This window comes from Palaemon carinicauda, chromosome 17 (genome assembly GCF_036898095.1).
Source record: "Palaemon carinicauda isolate YSFRI2023 chromosome 17, ASM3689809v2, whole genome shotgun sequence".
Taxonomy (NCBI): Eukaryota; Metazoa; Arthropoda; class Malacostraca; order Decapoda; family Palaemonidae; genus Palaemon; species Palaemon carinicauda.
The window spans coordinates 68,734,398-68,748,244 of record NC_090741.1 but is presented as its reverse complement, the minus strand read 5'-3'; the positions used below and the strand labels follow the sequence as shown (position 1 = coordinate 68,748,244).

At 43.0% G+C, this 13,847-nt stretch overlaps 1 protein-coding gene across 2 annotated transcripts in view; it reads left to right on the top strand.

The window, feature by feature from the left end:
* LOC137656123 (ribosomal RNA-processing protein 7 homolog A-like) overlaps positions 1-13,847 on the top strand; it is a 50,839-nt gene that overhangs the window by 23,320 nt on the left and 13,672 nt on the right. Inside the window, exon 5 of one of the 2 annotated variants that reach the window (XM_068390299.1) lies at positions 9,612-9,735. The exons of the other annotated variant lie outside the window; for it this stretch is intronic. The gene's annotated coding sequence lies outside the window, so the exon portion shown is untranslated. The remainder of the gene's footprint in view (positions 1-9,611; positions 9,736-13,847) is intronic. 2 annotated transcript variants of the gene reach the window in all.

The following is a 13,847-nucleotide window of genomic DNA, read 5'->3' as shown; positions in this document are numbered from 1 at the left end:
CTCTCCTCCATTAGTGGCAGACTTCCTGGTGTACCTCAGGGAGGAGAAACTCCTATCAGTCTCGGCAATTAAGGGATATTGTTCAGCCTTAAGCCTCATCTGTAGACTGAGAGGAGTTGACCTTTCCACCTCAGAAGATATCACCTTGTTGATTCTAGGCTTTGAGAGATCTTGCCCTCCAGTGGAGATTAGGCCACCACCTTGGGACGTATCCCTGGTCTTACGTTCCTTGAAGGGACCTCCCTATGAGCCCTTAAATAGGGCCTCTGACATCTTCCTAGTACCTCTTGCCTCGGCAAAAAGGGTTGGTGAACTTCATGGTCTATCCTACGAAGTCACACGTTCTAGAGGATGGGGGGAAGTCTCGCTCAACTTCGTGCCAGGCCAAAACTCTGAATCCTTCATCAGCCGATGAGAGGTTTAGAGAATTTAAATTTTCCAGCCTCAATAGGGTAACACAGGATACTGACCAATTGCTACTGTGCCCAGTGAGGGCGCTAAGGAAATACCTGAAGCGCACCAGACCTTTCAGACCACGCCTCCGTCATCTCTTCCTCAGTACCAATAAGGTAAAGAAGAAAATCTCTCGCAACACCATCTCTTTCTGGCTCGAGAAAGTTATTGCGAGAGCCATTCACGGAGACCCAGAGGCAGCTAAACCCAAATCCCATCAAGTTAGGGGTGTGGCTGCCTCTCTGGCGTTTAAGAATTTTTCAGTCTCCCAAGTCTTAAGATCTGGAGTCTGGAAGCGCCAATCTACATTCACCTCTCACTATTTAACCGATGTAACACAAAGGTCTCTAAACACCATTTCTATAGGGCCTATTGTGGCAGGGCAACAGGTGCTGTAACTACCTTTGGGCCCTTTCAGGGGACAGTAGCCATTGGTTGAGGATTCTGTGTTACACTAGGTTTTCGAAGAACATCCATCTATCTTATGCTCCTTTCTTCTTCCTCCCATCTGGGTATCCTAGTCTGTAACCAGTTTCAGCTGGACTCAGCAATGGAAATAAGCTATGAAACTCATCTGACACCTCTCACAGGGTATAAGTTATACTCATTGTCACGAGGATTCCCCTTTTCAAGGTCAGGGGAATCCTATGTATGAAAGGGTCCTAGTCATTATTCCCGACCCTCTTCATACTGAAACTTGTGTTTCCACATAGTTACAAACCTTCAGTTGTGCTAAGATTTTGGGGATCTACAAAGAAAAGTTAATGAGAGATTTGTTCATCAATAGAGTCTAGTCTGAGGACTATCTTCCCTAGGAATAGGGAACCCTTCATCCACTCTGACCTCAAGACTAAGTCTCCTATAGTAAAGAATGAGGGTTTGTATTTAGTGTAGGAACAAATGACAAACTTATAACAGAGTTTGTATTTTTCCTAACATACAAACCCGAATTCCTTACTCAAATCTTCCCTCCGTCACCGCCCCCTAATATAGTCCTAGCTAGAATCCGATTGAAGGTATTCAGTAGCTACCGGCCGGCAGTCCCCCACCCCTAACAGGTGGATAACTACCGGCCCGGTCGTTAACGACCTTGTTAAGGTTTTTCTGCTGTATTTTCCAGATTGCGCTAGAATATCTCCTATAGTAAAGAATTTGGATTTGTATGTTAGGAAAAATACAAACTCTATTATAAGTTCGTCATTTTTCTGCTATTATAAGAGCTAATAACACTAAAGATATTATGTTTCTTGTATATTGGTGTCTTTAAACTTGCAATGTTAGTACAGTAGAGTCATTTCCCACTGTTTGAGAGTAATTTTCAACTTATCACTTACTGTTAATTAAAAAAGATTTCTTAAAACCCAGTATGTGCGTGCAGTACTATTGGTGTATTCAGCACTAGGCAAATGCAGTAGCAACACTGAGGCAGATTCCTACTGTTTTAGTCGATTATATATAAAAAAAAAAAAGTGAATAGAAATTAATACAGTATAATAGCAACATGATTGCAGTTCTCAAAAAAAGGCTGAGAATAAGTACAAAGGAGAAAATCTGACTTAACAACCTGAAATAAGAAAAAAAGTCTAAGCTTCATAAATTACATTACTGTAGTTCACAATATAAATTTGAGGAGAAAGACATTAAGAATATCATGCGAAAAAGTGTAAAACCTTTCTGAACCTGTAGTGTTTAAAAGATTTATATTGTAAATTTTGATATTATTGATAAAAGAATTAATGAAAAACCATTTGACAGAGTTGAAACAGGAATTTTTTAGATTTCTACGTCCACGTGGTGGTTTCATCTTTCATCTTATATAGGTCTTCTTTGTGATTATATGCCTGGTCATTGTCTGTTAAGCCAGAGAAAAGCAATATTCTATTGTTTGGAAACTGATCACATTGTCTAGCTTGATAGGAAAACATTATTTATTTGACTGATAGAAATAGTAGAAATAGTTGTAGGTGTGGTAATATTGGTATGGAAATAAAGTGCATAAACTTCCAAATGCTTTTGTAAAGACATCTCGATTGCCAAGTGGTAATTCTGTAAAACATGCGTATTTACTGTGTGGAAGACCTGATAACTATCCAGTTGCTGTTGGATCATTTAAGATGCAACTTTTCCATTACTGTATCTTAAAGATAGAACCACTATTTATTCCTTCGTGGATACAAAGTTCTTGGTCATTTAATGGGGTTTCTTCTGGGGTTTTGTTTTCATGGCCAGACAAAAAAGAAATTCGGTAGAGGTGGATTGCGCCATGATACGTTGCCAGGGGCAACCTCTATCCTTGACGCAACCTGCTTGGGGCAGTTGTCTCACCTCTTAACTTCTGGCCACAGAGGTAGAAGGACGTACCCTTACGATCAGACAACCGCTTCATCCGCTCGTCCGCCTCGATTAGTTCACTTGCTATTTCATTATTTGTGTTTCGAGTGTGTGCCTTATTTTCAACTGTCGAATATGATGCGTTCCTGACCAGACCGTACTGGTCGTTTGTGTTGCACTTTTATGAGCCAGGTAGAAGTGGACCCTTACCAAGTATGCCTGTTTTGTGGAGGGAAAAGATGTTTGGTATAATCTCCATGTTAGTATTGTAGAGAGTGGTCGTCCTCCCACTGGGATAGATATCGTTCCTGCCAGAAGTGAACCAAGACGGATCGCTCTCCTACTTCCTGTGAGAAGAAACGAAAGGTAGTTGTGGTGTCGAACACTATCTCCCCTCAAGGGCCCTCTTGTCAGGCACCCACTTGGGCTTCTATCCTGGAGGGGATGGCCACTTTGTTAATATTGTATATCCAAGTGTTAATGTGCATTATGTGGTGGAACTTGTTCTTATCACAGACCCCTGGCCGCGAAGGCTACGTTCCCTGACCCAGATCCGCTGCATGCTTCAGTGCCAAATCTGTCAATGTATCCAACCCCCCACCCCCACCCCCACCCTCCCAAGTTTGTGGAGTGGAAATCTTTATCTATCTTAATATGCAAATCAGATATTCACTGCTGTTGAAGTCTCTCCCATTAAAACAGTGCATGCTTCTTGTTCACGTCAAGACCTTAGAGACTAACATGTTATTTCCCCTCGTACCGAGGCAGCCGTGTTGGAAGAGCCTAGCAGCCGATCTCCAGCTTGTGTTATCGAAAAAGGTTTGCCTTGTACTCTTAGGGGTCCTTGGCAGAGAACTCCTCAGAAGAGTGCCCAAAATGAGGAGAGAGATAGTCTTCGTTCTACTATGAGGGTGGCCAGACTGCTAAAGCTGTTTCCCCCCCTCCAGAGGTGGCAATTCCTTCATTCCCAACGCGGGCTTCTCCTTCTCAGCTTCCTAAATCTGGAAAGTCAAGTGTAACAATTCCTGCTTTACCTAGATTTTAAGCTAGAAGTGCAGTTAGGCCAAACATTCAGTCATGAATGTGCCAACGCATCCAGGCCTCATGATGTCACTGTACACGCCGCGTGAGGCTACCCCGTGCAGCTGAGGTAGGTCGACAGATCCAAGCAAGTTGTCACCCCCAAGCGTCGTGATGTCACTGAAGGTGCTGCTATCTTGACGCGTGAGAGTATTCCTCCGCAGTGTCGTGATCTTGAATTCAGGAACAGGACTATATGCCCTTATGATAGGCATAATGATTTTCCTCGGAAGTCTCGAGTCCCCTAGAGTTTTGTAAACTCTTGGCTATCGACAGACACGATAGAATCTTTCCATACATGAATAAGAACCATGCGTCTTAAATTAAGAAACCCACTAATCGTCCAGATAGACCACGTTCTTACACTTCGTCTGAGGGTCGTGAATATCAGAATAAGCGTTCTTTTGAACACTTCTTTTTATTAGAGAAGTCTTTTCAGGTACAAAAAGTGATAAAGGGTGTGAGAGATTTCCCCCCTTCCTGAGGATTACCCCCCATCCGATGTGGACAAGTGGACGGGGAGACGTAGATGTGGGCCCTGCCGTAGACATTCAAGATGGCAGAGTTTTGAGAACTCACTCTCGCTTTGTAAATCAAGTTTTGAGAGAGACTTCAATTTCTCGGCTTCCCGATTAAGACAGAGATGATGATTCCTTTTTTTGGGAGCAAACTGGATTCCTCCCACTCCTTTGCTGCTTCCTCTCCCCGTTATCTAAGGGAGAGAAAGGACGTTGGAGGAAGGATTGAGAGCTCTGTTAAGACAGAGCATCCCCAAAGAGATGTTATTACGATTGATGACTCTCCAAATAACCTCTTAGCAAGTGCAAGTACTAGCTCTGTTGATTTACCCTTATTGAGGCTCCTGTAGTAAGCTCAGAAGTTTCACATTCTATTAAAATTGTGAAGCTCGTCCATCGCTTACGAAGCTTAAAGGACCCGTCACTAGCCTAGACCGCTAGTAGACAGTGAGCTATTGATGATACCTTCCCTTGGTCTCAAAGTCCAAAACTAAGATTTGACGTACCTCTTTCTAACCAAACAAGAGACACGCCAGAGTTTCTGAACTTGCTGATATTAGCAGAACACTCCTTAAAGGTGAGCAGGTCATCAAAACTTCCGCTATTACCTCTACTGCATCAGAGACATTTCTATGTTAACTCTGTCACTGGTCAGAGTCCCCTCCCTTTTGACCCAGACATGGCTTACCTGGTACTCTGTTATTATTATTATTATTATTATTATTATTATTATTACTTGCTAAGCTACAACCCTAGAGAAAATAGCCCAGTAAGGAAAGGAAACAAGGAAAATTAAAATATTTTAAGAACAGTAACATTAAAATAAATATTTCCTATATGCACTATGAAAACTTTAACAAAAGAAGAGTAAGCAAAATATGACAGAATAGTGTGACTGAGTGTACCGTCAAGCAAGAGAACTGTAACCCAAGACATTGGAAGATCATGGTATAGAGGCTATGGCACTACCCAAGACTAGAGAAGAATGGTTTGATTTTGGAGTGTCCTTCTCCTAGAAGAGCTGCTTACCAAAGCTAAAGAGTCTCTTCTACCCTTACCAAGAGGAAAGTGGCTACTGAACAATTACAGTGCAGTGGTTAACCTCTTCAGTGAAAAAGAATTGTTTGGTAATCTCGGTGTTCCTTTGGTGTATGAGGACAGAGGAGAATACGTAAAGAATAGGCCAGACCATTCGGTGTAGGCAAAAGGAAAATGAACTGTAACCAGAGAAAAGAATCCTACATTTTACTGTCTGGCCAGTCAAAGGGCCCCATAACTCTGTAGCTGTAGTATCTTAACGGGTGGCTGGTGGCCTGGCCAACTATCAGGAAGGACGACTATCTTCTAACCATAGACCAGAAAGATGCTTACTTTCAGGTCCCCATCCATCCTACCTCAAGGAAGTACCTAAGTGTTTGCTTTTAGGAAATACTGTTCCAGTTCAATGTGCTGTGCTTTAGCCTGTCCACATCCCCATGTGTATTTACTAGAGTCTTTGTCCTTGTATCGAGTTAGGTACCTGCATGGGCATCAGGCTCATGAGATATCTAGACAATTCGCTTCTCTTGGCAGAGTCCCCATTACTAGATCTGAGCAGGGAGTTAAGAGTTGAACTGAACCTGCAGAAGTCCAGTCTAGTCTCCAACCAGTCCATCAGGTATCTAGGCAAGGACATAGCCAAAGCCTTCCCAGCCGCTGTCAGGATAACAAGGTTGAGGACTTTGGCAGAAACTTTCCTGAAATTGGACCTTCTGCCAGCCATATCATGGCAGAAACTGTTAGGTCACCGCTCCACTCTAGAGAAGCTCGTTCCCCTGGGGAGGAGATTGCATCTGCGCTCAGTGCAGTGGACCCTAAAGACCCAGTAGTCCCAGACCTCAGACTACCCTGCAACCCTACTCCAAGTACCGCTGGAGGTATTATCAGATCTGTGGTGGCTGAACAAGGACAACCTGCCTATGGGAAAACTGCCCCCCCCCCCCCCTTCAGGCTCCTCCCTGACAGCTCAAGCTGTTCACAGATGTATCTCGCCAAGGATGGGGCCCTCATTTTGGAAACACACATCTTGGGCCTGTGGTCAAAAGGAGACAAGAACTTCCATATAAACTTCCTGGAAATGAAAGGGCCATATCTAGTGTTACTCCACTTTGCAGACTTTAAAAAGGTCATTCCGTGGTGTTGAGGAGCGAAAACACAGTAGTGGCCTACATCTCCAAACAAATAAGCGTAGCCACTTTCCTGCAATGCAACCTAGCAGTAGAGATTCTCAAATGGGCACAGTCCCAGACAATCTCTCTCTCAGCAAGGTTCATTTCTAGGAAGAGAAATGTCTTTGCAGATCAACTGAGCCGTCAAGGGACGACAGTTGGTTCCAAATGGTCTTTACTTTCTCTAGTGCTAAAGAGACTTGTGACTTTGTTGGGTCCCCATCTCTAGACATGCTTGTCACCCACCTGGATCACAAACTCCCGGCGTATTGCTCTCCAGTCCCAGACCAAGCTGCAGCGATGGAAGGATGCATTTCAATACTTTTTGGGACGGCCTCAACTTTTACGCCTTTTCGCCATTCTGTCTGATTCGTCAGACACTGAACAGAATAAGAACATACAAGGGAGTCATAGTAATGCTAGTGGCCTCAAGGTTGCCGGCAGTGGAGTGGTCTTCAGACCTGCTGGAACTTCTAACGGAAATTCCAAGAGAACTTCCAAAAAGGGCCAAACCTTTTATGCCAACCTCACATAAGAAAATTTCATGAAGCAGTTCCCTACTTGTTAATTCACGGCTTTAAGAGACTATCAAGCGTCACCTCCAAAAGAAAGAATTTTCAAAACCAACTGCAAAATAACTTTGTGGATACCTCCAATAGTCTTCAGCACCAGTTTATCAGGCAAAGTGGAAAATCTGTGATTGGTGTCATAGGAGGAATATTGCTTCACTTGATGCCCCTATTCCCTTGATTGCAAGACTTCTTGGTGTTCTTAAGGGACGAGAAGGCCCTTTCAGTCACAGCAGTGAAAGGCTACCACTCGTCCTTGAGCCACCTTTTCAAACTGAAAGGGTTGGACCTATCAGACCTCTCAGTCCTAATGAGAAGTTTTGAGTAGTCTTGCCCTCTTCCAGAATTAAAACTCTCCTCCTGTGGTGTGACTAAAGTACTATGGGCCTTAAAGAAAGCCCTGTACAAACCTAACCACAAAGTCTTAGAAAGAGATCTTACCTTGAAAAAAATTCTTCCTCGTTGCCTAAGCTTCAGCCAAGAGGAGTGAACTTCTTGGTATATCTCACATTGTCATATTCCAGTGGGTGGAGAGAACTATCTTTGTCCTTTGTTCCTGAATTTGTGGCTAAAACCCAAAATCAGGTTGATTATTTCAGATTTGACTCTTTCATGATCTTGTCTTTCAAAGAGGTAACTGATGACCTGGATGATATATTACTATGTCCTGTGAGAGCAGTATGTAAATACCTGAAAAGAACAAAGAATCTTAGGCCCAGAATCTCCAATCTGTTTGTGAGCGCTGGCCGATCCAAAAAGAAAGTTTCTGGAAATATCATTTCTCTCCGGTTAAGAGAAACTTAAGTGTCTCCAATCCCCCCCCCCCCACTCGGGCACAAGACATTCGTGGGCTTGCAACAACGTTGGCATTCCGCAAAATCCACTCGGTAGCTCAGGTTCTAAAAGCAGGAGTCTTGAAAAGACAAACCTTTTTTTTTTTTATTAACATCTACCTTAAAAATTGCACACACACACAAGTCCTTAGACCTTAGACACCTTTTTGTAAGTCCCCCTTGTGGCTGCATAACAAATAGTCTAATTTTTTTCTAGCTCTCAGGTATCAGTTATTCTCTGCATTTAAGGGTGATTGTAAGTATAAAGGTGAATAGTGATTCTGATCGGACTTGAAGCCCTCTTGAAATTCTCCCTAATGCAGGTAAGAATAGCTTATTTGTGGCTGACATAAAAAGCCATGCCTCCTACGAGCCGGCAGAACTGTTCACAAATAATTCACTTTAACTATATATAGAGGATAAAGGCAGATCTCCTACTTTGCGAAGACTTCCCCCCTCCTAAGGAAGACTCCCCATTAAATAGCTCAGAAGTTTGTATCCACATAGGAAGAAACTACAAATTTAAAAGAATTTGTATTTGTTCTAGCTATGCAAACCTGAGTCATTTACCAAAGGTCCTGCCTCAGCCATCCCTGCAGTCTTTGACCACAAAAGTGTTGTGATGAGACGCTTGTCCCAAGCAGGCTGCACCATGGATAGCGGTTGTTCGTGACAACGTATCATGCCGCAGTCCACATCTACCGAATTTCTTTATTGTTTGGCCGTGAAAACAAAACCCAGAAGTAACCTTATTGTTTCTTAGTTACTGTATTTTGCCCTGAAGATGCATTGATGTTTGTACCAAGGCAAACCTTGTTTGGTCCTTTATGCATATTCGATAAGATAGTGAAGATTTTATACAAAATTACTGGTGCTGATGGAGCATGTTTATTTAAGAAGACTAATTTCAAATAGGATTTCTCCCTCAATGAAAACAATAAAAATATGTAGCTCATATGAGAAACTGCTATAATGCCTTACTTTTGGGTGTTTTATAATTTCATTATGGCATCCATTCTCCCTTTGGCTTTTTGTTTTTTTCCCATTCTTTTGTCTATTTCTTCACTTTTGTCTTTTTTTAAACATTCATTCAAACGAAATTCCATTAGGCCAGTTCTATGAGAGACTTTGAAACTCAACTTGTTTGAATAATAATTATTCTTATTGATCAATGTTCATATGTTGTTGGCAAAGTTGGTCTGGATATAGGAGTGTTATGCTATGGATGACTTACAAAGCAATGCATCACTCTGACAAACTATCTATTTTGAGGAAGTAATGGCATTCTTTGAGCTAGATAGAAATTAAATATATAATTATATGATATCAGTGATTAGCAAGTATTTTGTTAACAAATTAAACCAAAGTTAAGATTTTTGTGATCAGTGTAAGTTTGTTTATGGGGTCAAATTAAACCTTTTTGTTGGTGTGAGTTCTAGTTTTTTAGTCTCTGCATCATTTAGATTTCTTTTGTATTGTTCTTTGAGTGAATTATTACAATATTAGTAAAGAAACTTGGTTCATTTGGAAATTTAGCTTGGCAATTTTTCTAGTACCTTAATCTGTATAAAAATTCTCGTTCATTGGTTTGAATATTTGTAAATTAGAATTTTTTTCCAGGAAAACTGTAAAGCCGAAGTTGTTGAAAGAGAATGAATTTAAGAAGAAAACTAAGAGTAAGAAAAAAAGCAGGCTGAACTAGTGAAATTCTATGCCTTTCAACAAAGACTGAGCAAAATTGACAGTAAGTACTGTACTATTTATGTGCACTGTTTGGTGTCTCATTTTTCCTTTTAAAAATCATTACGTGGAACGTGGTATGCCGAGTTGTAATCCCCAAAGAAATAGGGAAATTTACATTTATTTCCCTGAAACTCCCCTGATGTTCATATTACTTTGTTCTCAAAGATGACTTACATTGATGCTACCACAAAATACTAAATGATTTAAAATTTTCTTCCTTTCAAGATGTTATCTGGGCAACTAATGGCAACCCATGGTGTGGGCAGACACACCTGCTATCATTAGTCTCTTGTCAGTGTTGGCTCTTATGTCAATTTTAGTTTTGTTCCGACATGAATACAAATCCTTTCGCTCATTACAGTGGATATTATTCGGTGAATCCTGAATATATAGCAAGATATAACTACCCAGACTAGTGACCCTGCTTACACACTCACTGGTTGAGTTACATCAACTTTTTATTTTGGCTTGGAAGAGATCGGACATTCCTGCCTGTCTCTCCCGTAAACCTTTTGTTAAACTGGCTAGTTCTTTTGAACCCCTTTTCCTGTTAAAACTGGAAGTGTTGTGTTGTGTTGGGAGATTCAAACCATGCCTGTTTGTCTAGGTGTGGAAGGGGGCCAATGCGGCACCTACATGTCCGCCGTAGAGACGGGCCCACACGACCTCTGTCCTTCCTGCATCGCCATTCGTGCTCCCAATAATCTCGGTATAATTTGTGTAGGTAGTGCCCATCCTCCCAGTGGCAGAGATTTGCTAGACGATGAAAGAAGAATTGTAAGTGGGACTCATCCCCTTTTGGTTCATCCTCAACGGGGAAGAAGCCTAGACTTCCTTGCTTGTCGGCTCGATCTTGCCATTCCGTCTGATTGACCAGTTTCGAAACTCTGGGGAACGTTCGAGTAAGAGTGACTCCCGGATAACTTGACAGAGAAGCCCCCGTCGCTCCCCTTAGTGAAGTGGCACCGCCCTCGAACATAAGGGAGTACTTTGTGACAGTTGTGGCTAAACTTGGGGATTTTGGGTTCTCTTTCTAAGGAACGGCTTGTTTAGGCTCTGTGAGCGGGGACACAGTGGGAGCATTCACCTGCACCCCAAGGTGAAGACTTCAGTCTCCCCCTTAGAGATTCCGAAGACCGCAGGCCAGAGGAACCTCTCGTGTCCTTACCAGCAGTAGTCTCAACGCCTCTTGTTCAACCTACTGAATTGTACTTCAGTAGTTAAGCAAGAGAAGTAGTTGAGTACTCCTTGGTGTTTCTCATCAGAGGATCTCTTCGGGGTGAACCCAGAAACTGGCCGTGGCCAGGTTTTGCCTGTTGCTTTTGATGCCTGCCCTCAACCTGAGTCTTCTCAGTAGGCTGAGGGTATGCAAAGTTTGCTGATGATCGCCATCGCTCCCAGAAGTTCGTCACCCCTCTGATTGGGCACCTCTCAGAGGATTTTGCTAGTGAGTACAAGACTCCTCCATGCTGCCTTTAAGCATTTCAGAGCATAGCTTGTCAGAGCGAGACAATGAAGGGGTTTGGCAGCTGTTTACAACTCTTGCCCCTCATTGTCATGTCCATAGGACACAGCAAAATGTTTTCCGTTCTGCTAGGCCTACTTCTCCGGGAGTAGTGCCTAAGGTTTTTATTTCTGACATAGTAAACCTTCTCTGCAATCACGGCAGCGTCAACCTCATCAGTCAGCGTCTAGTTTGTCTTGCTGCGAGCAAATTGACACAAATTCTCACCTCGGGGAGTGCGCCCATCCACCTACTCTTAGTGAGGGGCTGGGCGAACTCCTCTGCTTAGTGAGAGTTTTAACTCTTCTGCAATATCCTCACTAGTCCAGAGTACAGTAGCTAGTTTGCTAGACCATATTTGCCCCCTCGCAAACCTTCCGGTTCAACAATTTCTGAAGTACACTGTGCACTACCAACGATGTCACACAACATATTACATTAGCACTCTCAGACATGTATCAGGCAGTTACACTCGCCTCACTATTGCTAGCCGCCAGCGTTCACCTTGGCAGCATTTAGCTCGAAAGAAGTCTCCCCGTCAACTCTCGCCTCATCAGCGTTCACCTTACTAGCGTTCGCCTCATCAACGCTCCCCTGGCCAGCATTTACTTTCCTATCATTTACCTCGCCAGCGATCTCCTCGCCAATGCTAACGATTTCACCAACAACGATCGTCTTGGCAACATTCTCCACGCCAGTGCTTGCCGCTCCAGCGTGTGCCTCGCCAATGCTCACCTCGTCAGCGTTCACCTCGTCAGCGTTCACCTCGTCAGCGTTCACCTCGCCAGCGATCTCCTTGCCAACGCTCTCTGACAATGTTTGCCTCACCAGTGATCTTTTCACCAATGCTCTCTTAGACAGTGTTAGCCTCACCAGCGATCTCCCCAACAACGATCGTCTCGGGCAACATTTTCCACTCCAGCGCTCGCCACTCCAGCGTTCACCTCGCCAGAAACGTTCGCTAGTACAAAAACATTCTCCCTGCCAACAATGTTTGCCCTGTCAATGTTCACCTCGCCAACGGTCACAGTCTTTTGATGACAACTGGGCAATGAACATCAGGTAACTAGAGCGAATGACACTAAGGAAAAGAATACATCGATTGAACATAGCATTCCAGCAAGCCTTTCTACACCTTTGAGACACTGCTGAAGGCAAGTAAATTTCCCAAGAAAACTCATCTGGAAGCTTGACCCTTTGCAAAGCACAAATGGTTTGCGAACATGTTATCAGCGGTACGACAGGAATTCGCAGAGGGGATTTATGAGCCTCCAACAGCTCCTCCTCTAGGTACCCATGTGATTCCTCTTGAAGTCTCAAGATATTCCAGGTCTTTTAGCCCTCTACACACGACATAACAGCACTCCAACAAAACAGAGGCCCCTACCATAGACACCTCACTGCAGCTCTCCTAAGAAGGTCATGACTGCAATACAGCCTAGGTATCATCTCGATTAACCTGCAGTGGAAGAGGAGACGTCATCTATCGACTCCTCCTGCAGGAGACACCCTAGTCATAAGGACGGGCAGAGGTTCGAGAGTGATCATATAAGTACCGACTCCTATTGGCTGTCTCCGATAGAGCTGGACCAACCAACACCTTTGGATTCTACGAGGACACCAGTACCTCCTCCCATAGCTCCAGAAGTCCAGAAGCCGAAAGAAACAACTCAGAAGAAAATTCTGTCTCTTCTTGGGGGTTTTGTCTGTCAACCAAGGGAAAGGAAGGATCTCAAGGCCATCTCAAAGAACTGGCGCTCTAGGGCAGAAGCGTCAACTTCTTCGGCTAGTCCTTGCATCCAGATCCATGGATGTCCGCTGTGGTCAAGGAGGGTTACTGAATAGTTCTTTTCTTCAATCCTCCCTTGTCCAAGATACCAGTACCACTCCCAGGCTGTTTATCCATTCAGCAAAGTCTAAGGTTTTGTCATTAGAGACTGGCAAACTTCTAGTGGAGAGGTTTTGAAACCATCTCCGGGTCTTTACAATATGTTATTCTGAGTTTCTAAAGCTTTGTGAGTTTGGAGACTTGTACTAGATGTTTCAAGTCTCAACAAGATTTTTATGGAAATACTGTGGGCAGTATGGAAAGGAAATTGTACATTTTCAGTTGACACAACAAATGCTTACTTTCACATTACTATCATGTAGATTCGAGAAAATTCCATTGTTTCATAAGAGGTTTAAAGTTCACCAATTTAGGTGCTTCTGTTTCAATTTGAGGACACCTACAAATCTTCACCAGTATGATGGATTCTGTCTCCGATTGGATAAGGTTTCATGTCATCCTGGTCAGTTTTAGAAGTCTCTTCTGATCAGACCCGGAAGAATCTTTATTTGGGAATGGTAATGTTTTCATGTTTTTCCGTTGGAAAAGAGGATTCAGTTTTTTTTACTGTTGTTGGGGAAATTCAAGAAGATGAGGTCATTTTCATTTCAGATGTGGATGAGGCTGTTTGGGACCATGGCTTCCCTAGAGAAGTTCCTGCTGATGTGTTAGCTAAAATTAAGAGCATTTCAATGTCACCTCAATTGAAATCGGAAGGAGATATTCAATCTAGCCAATCACTATTCCAATAATGAAGAATCAACTTCAACTCCTTAGTTGG